The sequence below is a fragment of the Prionailurus bengalensis genome, chromosome E4 (assembly GCF_016509475.1).
Source record: "Prionailurus bengalensis isolate Pbe53 chromosome E4, Fcat_Pben_1.1_paternal_pri, whole genome shotgun sequence".
Lineage (NCBI taxonomy): Eukaryota > Metazoa > Chordata > Mammalia > Carnivora > Felidae > Prionailurus > Prionailurus bengalensis.
The window spans coordinates 14,850,832-14,864,029 of NC_057360.1; positions in this window are offsets into that span (position 1 = coordinate 14,850,832).

Here is a 13,198-nt window from a genome sequence, read left to right on the forward strand (position 1 = left end):
AGAGTTGGACACTTAACCAGCTGAGCCCCCCAGGGACCCCTAGAGCACAGATTCTAATGTCAGCAGCTTGAAGTAGCACCGCTGCTGCAGGGCCTCCTCGGTTGCTTTGATTATATGATTTCTCCACTTATTCCCTTGATTGAAACCAGGAATGCCTCTCCCTCTCCACCATCATGTCTTAGGGAAACTGCTTGTTCCTCTACATCTGAAAAATTCAGCCCTATCGAAATCTCATTATAAGATGCTTCCAGAGTGGTGGTTTGGAAAGAGTGGTCCCCAAACCTGAGAACTTGTTAGGAATGCAAGGTTTGTGAAAACACACATTGCTGGGCCCTGCCCCCAGAGCTGAAGCAGAAGCTCTAGGGACAGGGCCCAGCAATGTGTGTTTTCACAAACCTTCCAGGTGAGACTTGAGTACAGTTAAGTTTGAGAATCACTGTTTATAGACTTTCATCATTCTCAATTCATGCCACTTTGTTACATTGTCCTCTGCCTGTCCTAGACAGTGTCATCTACCATTTGTACTGTCATTTATGCACATCCAAGGGTTGCACCTCAACTCTTAAGTCATACTTATTTTGGGTTACCTTGGTGTTTAGGGGACAGAGCACCGAATGCCCCAGCCTCAGAGTACCTTGGCATTATCTACTTAACAACCATGACCCACACCATGCTTTCTCAAATGACACCTATGGTCACATACCAAACATTGTCATCATTTGGAAATGTTCTACCTCTGAAATCTTAAAGTCCTCAGTTTTAACCTTGATTAACATTAAAAAAAATTTTTTTTTAATGTTTATTTCTGAGAGAGAGAGAGAGAGAGAGAGAGAGAGAGAGAGAGAGAATGAGTGGGGGAGGGGCAGAGAGGGAGACACAGAATCAGAAGCAGGCTCCAGATTGAGCTGTCAGCACAGAGCCCGATGCGGGGCTCAAACTCACAAATCGTGAGATCATGACCTGAGCCGAAGTCGGTCGCTCAACCTACTGAGCCACCCAGGCTCCCAACCTTGATTAACATTTAGACCATCTCAGTTAACATCCTGACATTCCTTCTCTCAGCATTATTCACTATTTCATCCAAAAAGACCTCAGATTTTCAGCTGCTTTTTTTTTCCACCTACTCCATTACCCTCCCAACTTCATTCTTGTACTTTCTAGTCCAGACCTTATGGTACACTGCTTAAATTCTTCTCTTTCAAACAATCTCCCCTATGCCTGCTCTACTAATTTTCAACTGGGGTCAGTCCTACGTGATCAAATCTGAACTTTTTTCCATGTTACCCACTTTTCATACTGTTACATTTCAGCTGCTGGAAGTCACAGGAGTGACAAGTTAATGCCACCAACTGCCTTGTGACCGTTAGTGGGTTTTTCCTGCAATTCCATCAGTGGCAATGCCAGGCCTTTACCAATGTAAAACTTACAGGTTTCCCATATCAAAGGTAATATCAGAGTGAGCAGATACAATACTAACTTTCTCAGTTTCTCACCTCCATATCTGCAGACTCACTATTTGTTGTCATCTTTGCCCATCTCCATTCGTTGCATGGATGGGATGTTCTTCTCTGTATACAGTCTTTTCCTGCCCCCTGTAGCGTCTCGGTCCGGCAATTGTCCCCTCTTAGGTTTATTTTCCAGTTTCTCCTTCCCTTGAAGTAAAGTAATATATTCAGGCCTTTCCTGTTTATAAAAGTAACATGGCACCCACCTCACTCAAATCCTCTGAAACCAGCTTTTGCACCATCTTATTCCTTTCATTAATAGTCTCGCTTCTGGAAAAATTATCCATGGCTTTTTTGTTTTTTTGTTTTTTTCAGGAACACACTTCCTCAGCTTCCATTTTTCTCAAAAAAATAATTTATCGCTATAACTTCACTGAAACTGTTCTCTCCAGTGTCAACAGAGCACTTCTCAATATCAGATTAGTCATGAAGGCATCTTGTTTCTGTCTCTCTGGCCATTGGTGCTTGGTCTCTTTCACTGGATATTGTCTTTTTTACTTGTTTGTTATATGTTATTGTTCCACAAGACTTCATCTTTTATCCTCTCCTCACTCTGAATACTCTCTGTAGATGATCTCATTCCTGCCTATCTCTTTCACTACTGCCAGATCTCTAGTGCAGATTCTCCTGAGTTCCAAACCTAGATGTTTTGCTGCCCGTGGATATTTCCATCAAAATGTCTGTCAGGCACTACAAACTTAACAGAACCACAACTGTGCTCGTGGTCTTCTCCCTCATATCTGCTTCCTCTGTTCTTGAGCTCAGTGAATGGGACCACTTAGTCACCCCAGTAAGGAACCCAAAAGTAATTCCTCTGTACCTTACTTAGACTCTTAAATTCTGCTCACTTGACTTTCTTCACTCACTTTCATATATTCCTTTTCTTAGTTTATCTCACACATAATCATTGCAATAGTTCCATAACTTTCCTCCTTGTCTCCTTTCTAACCTGCCTGTAATTAACTTAGCCTTCCTACTACTTTTGTTTGGTCCCTATTCTAGTTGGGCAAGTCCAAGAAAGGAGCTATGTTCAAGAGGCCAAGATTAAACTGGATGTTGTCATGTAAGACAGAGCTTTTTACCCCAGAATTGCATTGCATCATGCTAACTGGTAAATGCCAGTATTGTACTCAGAAGGGTAAAAGGTCTACAATAGTATCATCAGTGAATGGTGAGACTCAGAAGGTAGAACATGGAACCAAAGGAGGCGAAGAGCCCCTGACATCTGATGGAGGAGTTTTGGAGTATGTGATGGGCATGGATGGACGAGCTGCAAGGTAGAGCGCAGGTGTCCTTTTTATGTGGTTTCTCTGACAAGTAACATGGGTCAACTGAAGCCTTTAAAAGATCAAATAGGACAGAGAATTGCTAGAACCATATTCTGGAAGGAAAATAAGATTATGCTAACTTCTTGCTTAAACTACTCCATTTTCTACATAATGAAGTCTAAAATTCTTACTGTGGTTCACAAGACTCATTGTGATTTGACCCTTGCCTTAACTATATTCTCACCACTCAGCCACAGTGAACTAATTGGAAGTTCCTGAATGTGGTAAGCCACTTGGTATCAATGTACGTAGTTTTCTCTGCCTGAAATGCCTGTTTTTTTTGCCCAGTCTGCCATTCTCCTGTTTATTCTGTAAGACCAAACTTGAATAACTCCTTCTCATGGACTCTGAAAACAGAGTGAGTCAAACCTCCCGTCCCTCCCCAGCAAACTTTAGGCTGTCAATGTTCCTTGATCACATCTCTTTGAGAATTACAATAGTTTTGTTTCCCTCATTAACCTATAAGTTCTTTGAGTAAAGGGTATTGTTTATCTTTGTAAACCCAATGACTTTCAGATAGGTGATCAACGGAGGTTTGTTAAATGAATTAATACGTATAGAAAAAAAAAAGTTAAGTTTTAACAATAAATAGGCCCAGCACTAAGCAAAGCTTTACAGATGAAAATCAGCACAGATAATTTGTTTCTTCAAAGATGGTGCCTTAGTACATCATTGCTTCACTCCGAGCTCTACCCCAAGAACATCCTCTTAGCCAAGGGGCTTCAGAGATCAGTCAGCAGATGAGAACCAAAGGATGGAAGCTTGACTATGCTTTTTCCCTGATGGCCGTGTTAGAGAGTTGTTATTTTCTCCTTTTAGTAATAAAGACTATGTGTTTTTGAGCAGATCTGTGACATGACAAAAAATGTGTTTTAGAAAATTAAATCTGTTGCTGCAAAGAAAAGACAGGAGGCAGAAAACCTAGTAATACCTGCAATAATCATGGAATGAAGTGATGAGGGTGGTGAGGGTAGAGGCATATATGGAACAAACCAGCCAGTGCAATTGCCAGAGGGCTTCTTAGGATTGTGATGAAATTAGAGCCACTATTTGAAGAACATCTGTCTACTCTGGTTTACTGTATTTTCCCCCACTCAGTGTCTGAATGACAAAGTCATTTTAAGAACTACAGTTGATGTTGAGTACTCTTGATTTTGGCCACCCTCACCTCACATAATGCCAAGCATATTAAATTGCTTCCTTACCCAACGTTAAATGTACTAAAGACTAAGTAATTTAGAGTTAACTATTGAAAAATGTTACATTTTATTAATATTGACAGCAAACATTGATTATATTTTTTGTGGTATTTTTTTCCTTTTTTTTTTTCTGGGCAAAAAGAAATAAACATTCATAGGCCATAACCACTGTGGGAAAAAAGAAAAATCTTGTAATGAGATATTATTTCTCTGCTACCAAGGATTAGAGAACTGGTTAAAATTGGATTCCAGATGTTTTTCAATAATAACAAGATTTATTAATGCTAAATGATTGTTTGCATCCTCCATAGGCTTGGCTTTTATTTTTCTTTTCTTCCTGTATTCAACCTTATAGTGAAAACATTATATACCAGTACAGATTTCCAAAAAAGTTAATAATTTTAAGCAAAAAGTTAATGATCTTTAGGCCAATAGGAATTTTTAACAAAAAAGAACATTTTCATTGGTTCCTCCCAGGTACTCTGCTGGGGCTGAGCCTATGTAGAACTTATGAAAAGATTCCCAAGCCATGCTTATTTCTTTTGGCCCTGATTGAGTGGAATAGTTCAAATATTTAGTTAGGCTCTAATATCCATTTAATGGAGCATTCAGCAGAGAATGATAGAAAAGTATGACTCATGAAACAATTGTCCACAGTGATTGAAGTTCCTTTACCGCTCTTTAACTTCTCCAGCTACCAAAGCTGTAAGGTCAAAGGAGATTTACTTAGAGTTGCAAGAAAAAGAAAAACAAACCTGACCACTTTCATGTCTGAAACCAAAGTACATCTACAAGAAAACCAGGGCTTCCTTTTTTTTTGTTCTTCTCTGAGAAAAAACAGATTGCGTTTCTTGTGGGAAGTTCTTAGAGGCACCTGCACGTTGTCAGCCACTTTCTGAAATCACAAAACAAGATCAAACAACATGCTGCAAAACCCTAAATGTAGTGAAAGAAAAACTCCTGTCTCTCTCTCTCAGGGAGTTCCCCAGGCAGGAGAAACCTGGCCTGCCTGTCTCACTACTACAACGAGATGAAGGGTGTCATTTGTAGAGATTTCTCAATATTTCAGTGTAATTGGAAATGACATGTTCTTTTTAGTGGATTTTCCATTTAAGCACTTATTCTTTTAAGCACCATACTTTGTTTTTACTACTCTTAATTAATTAAAAGATTTCTTTAAAAAGCATATACTGTTTTGCCTTACTAAACGATACACTAGATATCACTTAATACTCTCTAAATGACTTTGGGTTGTCATTATGATATACATTACTAAATTTTCATTCCTTGAAAGGATTTTGAAATATATAAAGCCATTTGTCATCACATTAAAGTGCCTTAGATAGTTCTAAATCCTGTGGCTTTGTTGTGTGTATCTTAACTGTCAGTTATTACTGGTTCATCTTTAAGAAACACTTCATTCTCAGAGAAATTAAGGAGACATAAATAAGACATTTCATGTTCATGGATCAGAAACATAATCTTTTTAAGATATCAGGTATCTAAAAATTGATATATAGATTCAATATAATCTCAATCAAAATCTTATCAGCCTTTTTGGTAGAAAGATAAGCTGATTATAAATTTGCATGTATATGCAAAAGAAGTGTTGTAGAGAGCAAGATGGAGTCACTCATGTCCAGCAGGGGCCTGTATTAAGCAATGAGGCAAATGGTTAAGAGTACTGTAGCTATGAGACATCGCCAAGACTAGCATCAGCTGACACCCCAAAACTGATAACCAGCAGAAGCAGAGGAGGTCTTCAGGGGCCCAGTAATGTAAATCCCATTAAAATGGAAGGACTTTTGCAGCAAACTATCAGACACTTCAGACATGACCCCTCTGTCTGACCACTTGAAAAAGGCAGCTGCTGCCGAAGGTCTGCCTGACTGAACTCAGAACAGAACTGAGATCCTTCACTGCTTGAACAGAAGCGGTAAGTGCCTAGACCTGATCTGGACCAGACTGAGGCCTTATCTCAACTGAGCATCCATAGACTGACTTAGCATTTGGTTCATTAACTTCCTATGCCTCTGTTATCTTTTTCTTTTTTAATTTAATTTAATTTAACTTCTTAAATTTAATTTTTTATTTTTTTAAATTTACATCCAAATTAGTTAGCATATAGTGCAACAATGATTTCAGGAGTAGATTTCTTAATGCTACTTACCCATGTAGCCCATCCCCCCTCCCACAACCCCTCTAGTAACCCTCAGTTTGTTCTCCATATTTATGAGTCTCTTCTGTTTTGTCCCTGTCCCTGTTTTTATTTTTGTTTCCCTTCCCTTATGTCCATCTGTTTTGTCTCTTAAAGTCCTCATATGAGTGAAGGCATATGATTTTTGTCTTTCTCTGACTGACTAATTTCACTTAGCATAATACCCTCCAGTTCCATCCACGTAGTTGCAAATGGCAAGATTTCATTCTTTTTGATTGCCAAGTAATACTCCATTTATATGTATACCACATCTTCTTTATCCATTCATCCATCGATGGACATTTGGGCTCTTTCCATACTTTGGCTACTGTTGATAGTGCTGCTATAAACATGGGGGTGCATGTGTCCCTTCACAACAGCACACCTGCATCCCGTGGATGAATGCCTAGTAGTGCAATTGCTGGGTCATAGGGTAGTTCTGTTTTTAGCTTTTTGAGGAGCCTCCATACTGTTTTCCAGAATGGCTGCACCAGCTTGCATTCCCACTCTGTTACCTTGTTTGTTGTGTGAAATGTCTTCTGTTCTGCTCTGTGTGCCCTGTAAGAAGCCAAGTTAATCCACATGGTGAAATGTCATTGAGTTTAGAATCCTGAACATGCTTGAACTTGCTTTATGACTGAGTAAAGCTGACATTGTGGAAAGACACAACTCATGTGTGTGCTTTCATAGAGTGCTTATGACACCTATAATAGCTAAGACAATTTTTAAAAAGAAGAACGAAGTTGGAATAATTGCACTTTCTGATTTTAAAAATTATATAGCTATAAGGCTATAATCATAAGGCTACAACAATGAAGACAGTTGAGTATTGAGCTAAAGAGATACTTAAAAATTAGTGGAACAGACAAGAGAGCTGAGAAATATACCCATCTATACATAGTCAATTTATTTTATTTTATTTTATTATTAAAAAAAATTTTTTTTAACGTTTATTTATTTTTGAGACAGAGAGAGACAGAGCATGAACAGGGGAGGGTCAGAGAGAGAGGGAGACACAGAATCTGAAACAGGCTCCAGGCTCTGAGCGGTCAGCACAGAGCCCGATGCAGGGCTCGAACTCACGGACTGTGAGATCATGACCTGAGCCGAAGTCGGCCGCTTAACTGACTGAGCCACCCAGGAGCCCCATAGTAGTCAATTTATTTTAAACAAAAGATGCCAAGGCAATTTAATAAGAGAAGGATAGTCTTTTTAACAAGAAGTCCTAGAACAATTGGGTATTCTTATGCAAAAAATGAAGCATGACCCTTTAGTTCATACAATACATAGAAATTAACTCAAAATGTACCATAAAGCTAAATGGAAGAGATAAAACTATAAAACTCTAAAGGAAAATATAAGAAAAAATCTATAAGATCTTTGATTTGGCAGTAAGTTTTATATATGACACAAAAAGCATAATCTATAACAGAAAAAGTTAATAAATTTAAACTTTATCAGAAGTAAAACCTTTGCTTTCTGATGATTTATGCAATAACCTGGATTAATCTTAAGTGTGTTTTTCTTTAAAAAAACTTTTTTTAAAATTTATTCATTTTTGAGAGACAGAGAGAGAGAACAAGCAGGGCTAGGGCAGAGAGAGAGGGAGACAGGGAATCTAAAGCAGGCTCCAGGCTCTGAGCTGTCAGCACAGAACCCGACGCGGGGCTCAAACTAACAAACTGTGAGATCATGACCTGAGCCGAAGTCAGACGCTTAACCAACTGAGCCACCCAGGCGCCCCTTAAATGTATCTTTCTAAGTAAAAGAAGCTAAACCCCAAAGGCTATTTATTGTATGATTCCATTTATATGACATTCTATAAAAGGTAAAATTATAGAGACAGAAAACAGATCATTTCCTGCTAAGGGTTTGAGGAAGTAGGAAGGCTGGACTATAAATGGGCTGCACAAGGGAATTTTTGGGGTGATGAAACTGGTCTGAATGGTACTGTGGTGATGGATATATCACTCTGTGCTTTTGTTAAACCTATAGAAGTGTACGTCACAAAGAGTAAACTTCACTGTATGCAAATTTTTAAAAAAGTCAACCAAAATATTGGAAAGGTCTCAGGATGGAATGCAGAATGTGTCAAATAAATCAAACCGCATTACAAATGCATGACATAACCTTCCTGAAGAGGATGGGGAAGAAAGGAACCATCACAGACCAGAGAGGACTAAGGAGAAATGACAATAAAATGCCCTATGGCATCCTAGATTGCCTCCTAGAACAACAAAAGACATTAATAGGAAAACTAGTGAAATCCAAAAAAAAATTTTGAAACTTAATTAACTTAATAACCTATTAACAGTGATGTGTCAATGTTAGTTTCTTAGTTTTGGCAAGTATACAATAGTAATATAAGCTGATACATTAGGGGAAACAGAAGCAAAGGGTTAGTATCCAAAATATATAAAGAACTTATACAACCCCCAAAACAGATAATTTGATGAAAGTGGGCAGAAGACATAAACAGACATTTCTCCAAAGAAGACATACATTTAGATGGCTAAAAGACACATGAAAAGATGCTCAACATCACTCATCATCAAGGAAATGCAAATCAAAACCACAATGAGATATCACCTCACACTTGTCAGAATGGCTGAAATCAAAAATATAAGAAATAATTGTTGGTGAGGATGCAGAGAAATGGGCAGCCTCATACGCCATTGGGAGGAATGCAAGCTGGTGCAGCCACTCTGGAAAACACTATGGAGGTTCCTCAAAAATTTTAAAATAGAATTACCATATTATTTGGTAATTCTGCTACTGGGTATTTACCCAAAGAATACAAAAACGCTAATTCTGAAAGACATATGCATCCCTGTGTTCATTGCAGCATTATTCACAATAGCCAAATTATGGAAGCAGTGTCCATTGATAGATGGATATATACACACATATATCCATGCATGTTGTCACAGCTGGCAAGATCTCATACTTTTTTTTTTAATGCCTGGTTAATATTCCATTGTGTGTTTATATCTATATCTGTATCACATCTTCTTCATTCATCTATTGATGGACACTTGGACTTCTTCCATACCTTGGCTATTGTAAATAATGCTGCGGTAAACATAGGGGTGCACATATCTTTTCAAATTAGTGTTTTCATTTTCTTTGGGTAAATACACCATATTGGAATTTCTGGATCATATGATATTTGGTTTTTATATCTCATTGTGGTTTTGTTTTCATTTCCCTGATGGTTAGTCATGTTGAACATCTTTTCATGTGTCTGTTGGCCATCTCATCTCTCTCTTCTTTGGAAAAATGCCTATTCGGGTCCTTCGTCCATTTTTCAATCAGATTGTTTGGTGGTGAGTTGCATAAGTTCTTTATATATTTTGCATATTAACCCTTCATTGGACATATTATTTGCAAATACCTTCTCCCATTTGGTAGGTTTGAGAGCTTTAATTTTTAACTGTCTGAATTAAAATCTTGGTTCTGCTCTTTTTTAGGTATGTAACTTGGACGAGTTGCTTAACTCTCCCAAGTCTAAGTTTTCTTATCTGTAAAATGGGAATCATATAGCTCATAGGTTTTGTGAGGATTGGATAATGTACATTATCTAGTGTATAATAACTTCTCAGTAGACTTAGCTATTTTTATTAAAAAATATTACCATGGCTTTCTTTAGACCAGCATAATTTAATTTCTATCTAAATAGCTAAATATAAATAAATATAAATAGATAAAAAGTAAATCTCATTTTATTAAAACTTTAACCTACAACTATGAGAAAATGCATTTTGGAACTATCATAACCTTTGCCATTAGCAAAGGAGACCTTAACATAGCTGTTTGAGCTTGGGGGACGGTTGGGTTTTATGCGAGCAGGGGCTGGAAAGAAATGCTTAGTGGATCATGGCTTGGATGGTAAAATTTGCTGCTAGATATTTAGAGCACGAGTGACACAAGCTGACATGGTAGTGCTCTCAGTCATGCTATTTTTTATGCTTCCTTTTTAGATTTTTCTACCTATTCCCTTCAGAAAGGAAAAACAGGCAAGGTGATTCATGATAAGTCTCTCTCAGTTATTCCTCACTCTCTCACCTGGGAGAAGGCACACATTGTTCCAAATAGAGTAATATAAGGGAGTGGTGAAGCCAAATGTGCCACGCTAAGAACCTGAAAATTGTGATCGCACCAAGATGACATCATGGATATAGTGAGAGTGGATGCAGTCCATGAAACCCTGTATTCTCAGTCTGAGATTGGTAGTTCTGTGAGTATTTGTGTCTGAGTGAGTATTAATTGTTCACATGGTTAAAACCAACAAAACCAATGTTATTCCCCTGATGTTAGCTAAAACCTCATTTTCCTGTTCTTTCTATTAACTGTATTTGCATATACACACCTTACATATGAGGTTTTGCCATGGGCACAATTATTTCACAGGCAGCGTGTTTAAGGTTTTATTATTATTATTTAGGTTTTAAGGTATTTAAGGATATGTTAAGGATTTATTATTATTATTTAAGGTTTTAAAATTGAGGTCCTGTGGGTGATTGAATACTCAGCATTTTTCCTCCTCTTCTTTCTCCAGTGCCTCCCGCTTTTCCTAATCCTTCTTTTCTACTTAGAGCTGTGTCATTTGCTGCCTAGAATTGCCTTATTTCCACAGTTTCATAATTTGATGATAGCATTTAGCACTTACCTAGTACTTACTAAGTACCAGGCACTGTTCTAAGTATCAACTCTTAATCCTCCAACAATTTCATGAGGTAAGAATCTTACGTTATTTGTACATACAGGTGAGGAAGCTAGATGGCAGACCCAGGGAGGCTTAGTTTGAGAATGGTCACCTTTCTCGTAGCCATCATCCATCATACTGCTTCCCTCCCCATCCCCATACTGTGCTTCAGGCTGGGACTCATCTGTAATATGGCTTAATTAGCTCACTTGGACATGTATGTTTTGACATCAACATACCATCTTTAAAAACATTCTCCTTTAGGGGCACCTGGATGGCTCAGTCAGGTGAGTGACTGACTCTTGATTTTGCCTCAGGTCATGATCCCAGGGTCATGGGATTGAGCCCTGTGTCAGCCTTTGCCCTGAGTGTGGAGTCTGCTTGAGATTTTCTCTCTCTCTCTCTCTCTCTCTCTCTCACTCTCACTCTCACTCTCACTCTCTGTTTATCAGTCCCCCTCTCCTCCACTCATGCTCTCTCTCTCAAAAATAATAAAGTAAAATAAAATAAAATAAAGTAAAATAAAATAAAATAAAATAAAATAAAATAAAATAAAATATTCTCCTTTAAGATGAAAACACTTCCTAGAAGTATTAGTAATTCAACTGGAGTACAAGCTTTTTGAGGGTGGAGACTTTGTGCTCTGCACCTTCTAGATTGTTCCTACAGGCTTAGCACATGGTAAGGCAATTGAGATATGTGATTGAGGAACATGTTTTCCTCTGCTGACTCAACAAGTAGAATTTTGGTAAAGAGATGGGAGAGGTATTTCCAAGTGGTCAAGACAGAGTAATGCAGTGGGCTGCTGAGAACACGAGATTGCAGGTAAGTTCAGAAGGCTACACGTGAGGAAAAGGAAAATAGAGGAAGGGAACCAAAAGTAACCTCATCTACTTCTTAACTTTGCCTCATGTAAGCTCTGATGTGGACCTAGCATGTAATGCTAGCATATGCACAGCAGCACTTCACAAACACTTTTTATACATATCTCATTTAATGCTCGTAGCAACCACTGAGGTAGGAAGGAAGGGTTCTCAGAGAGGCCAAGGTCAAACCACGTTTTAACTTTCCAAATTCAGGGTTGTTCCTCTCGCATCCCATTACTAGACACTCACCTACAATGGGAATGGGCTCAAGAGGGAAGGGCTTTTTTTTTTTTTTAATCATTTTTACTGAAAAGATCAGAGGAAGCTCATTTTACCAGATGACTCAGAATGAGAAAGCACTGCCCTACACAAAGATCAAGACATGTCTGCTATGAAGACACACATATGTGTCATTCCCTTGGTCGCTGGGTGGGTTAGGGTATGCTGTCCCATAGTGTTGTGTGCTCTCCTACTGAGTCAATCTGGAGAGACTTCACTTAAGGCCTTTGTCAGACCCCTGACAGCCCCTCACACGTGGTATGACTATTTTACCATTTTAAAATTCTGAAACTATCTCAAACTTACATAGAAGTTATAATATTCAACTGTGAGAGTAAATTACTCATTTGAAAGTAAGTCACTGGCAGGATGCTCTTTTATACCTAAAAACTTGTATTCCTAACAAACAAGGACATTCTCCTGTATAACCACATGTAACAACCAGTAAAATCAGGACATTTTATTTACATTGACACATTTCCACCACACTGTTTTACCCTCCCACTGAAGTTTTAGCTGTTGTCCCTATTAATGTCATTCATAAGGAAAGGATCCAGTTCACAATCACACATTGCATTTAGTTGTGTCTTTTCAGTTTGCTTCCATCTTTAGTTATCTTTCTTTGACTTTTCATGACTTTGGCACTTTTGAAAATCACAGATTTCTGGGGCGCCTGGGTGGCGCAGTCGGTTAAGCGTCCGACTTCAGCCAGGTCATGGTCTCGCGGTCCGGGAGTTCGAGCCCTGCGTCGGGCTCTGGGCTGATGGCTCAGAGCCTGGAGCCTGTTTCTGATTCTGTGTCTCCCTCTCTCTCTGCCCCTCCCCCGTTCGTGCTCTGTCTCTCTCTGTCCCAAAAATAAATAAATGTTGAAAAAAAAAATTAAAAAAAAAAATAAATAAAATAAAAAAAAAAGAAAATCACAGATTTGTTACTTTATAGAGTGTCCTTCAGTTTGATTTTCTCTGATGTTTCATCATGATCAGATTTCAGGTTATTTGGCAGGCAACAGCACAGAAGTGATGTTGTGTTCTTCTCCTTGCATCGTATCGGGTAGCATACAATTTTGATTTGTCATATTGATGGTGCTAATTTGATCATTTTATTAAGGTGATATCACCC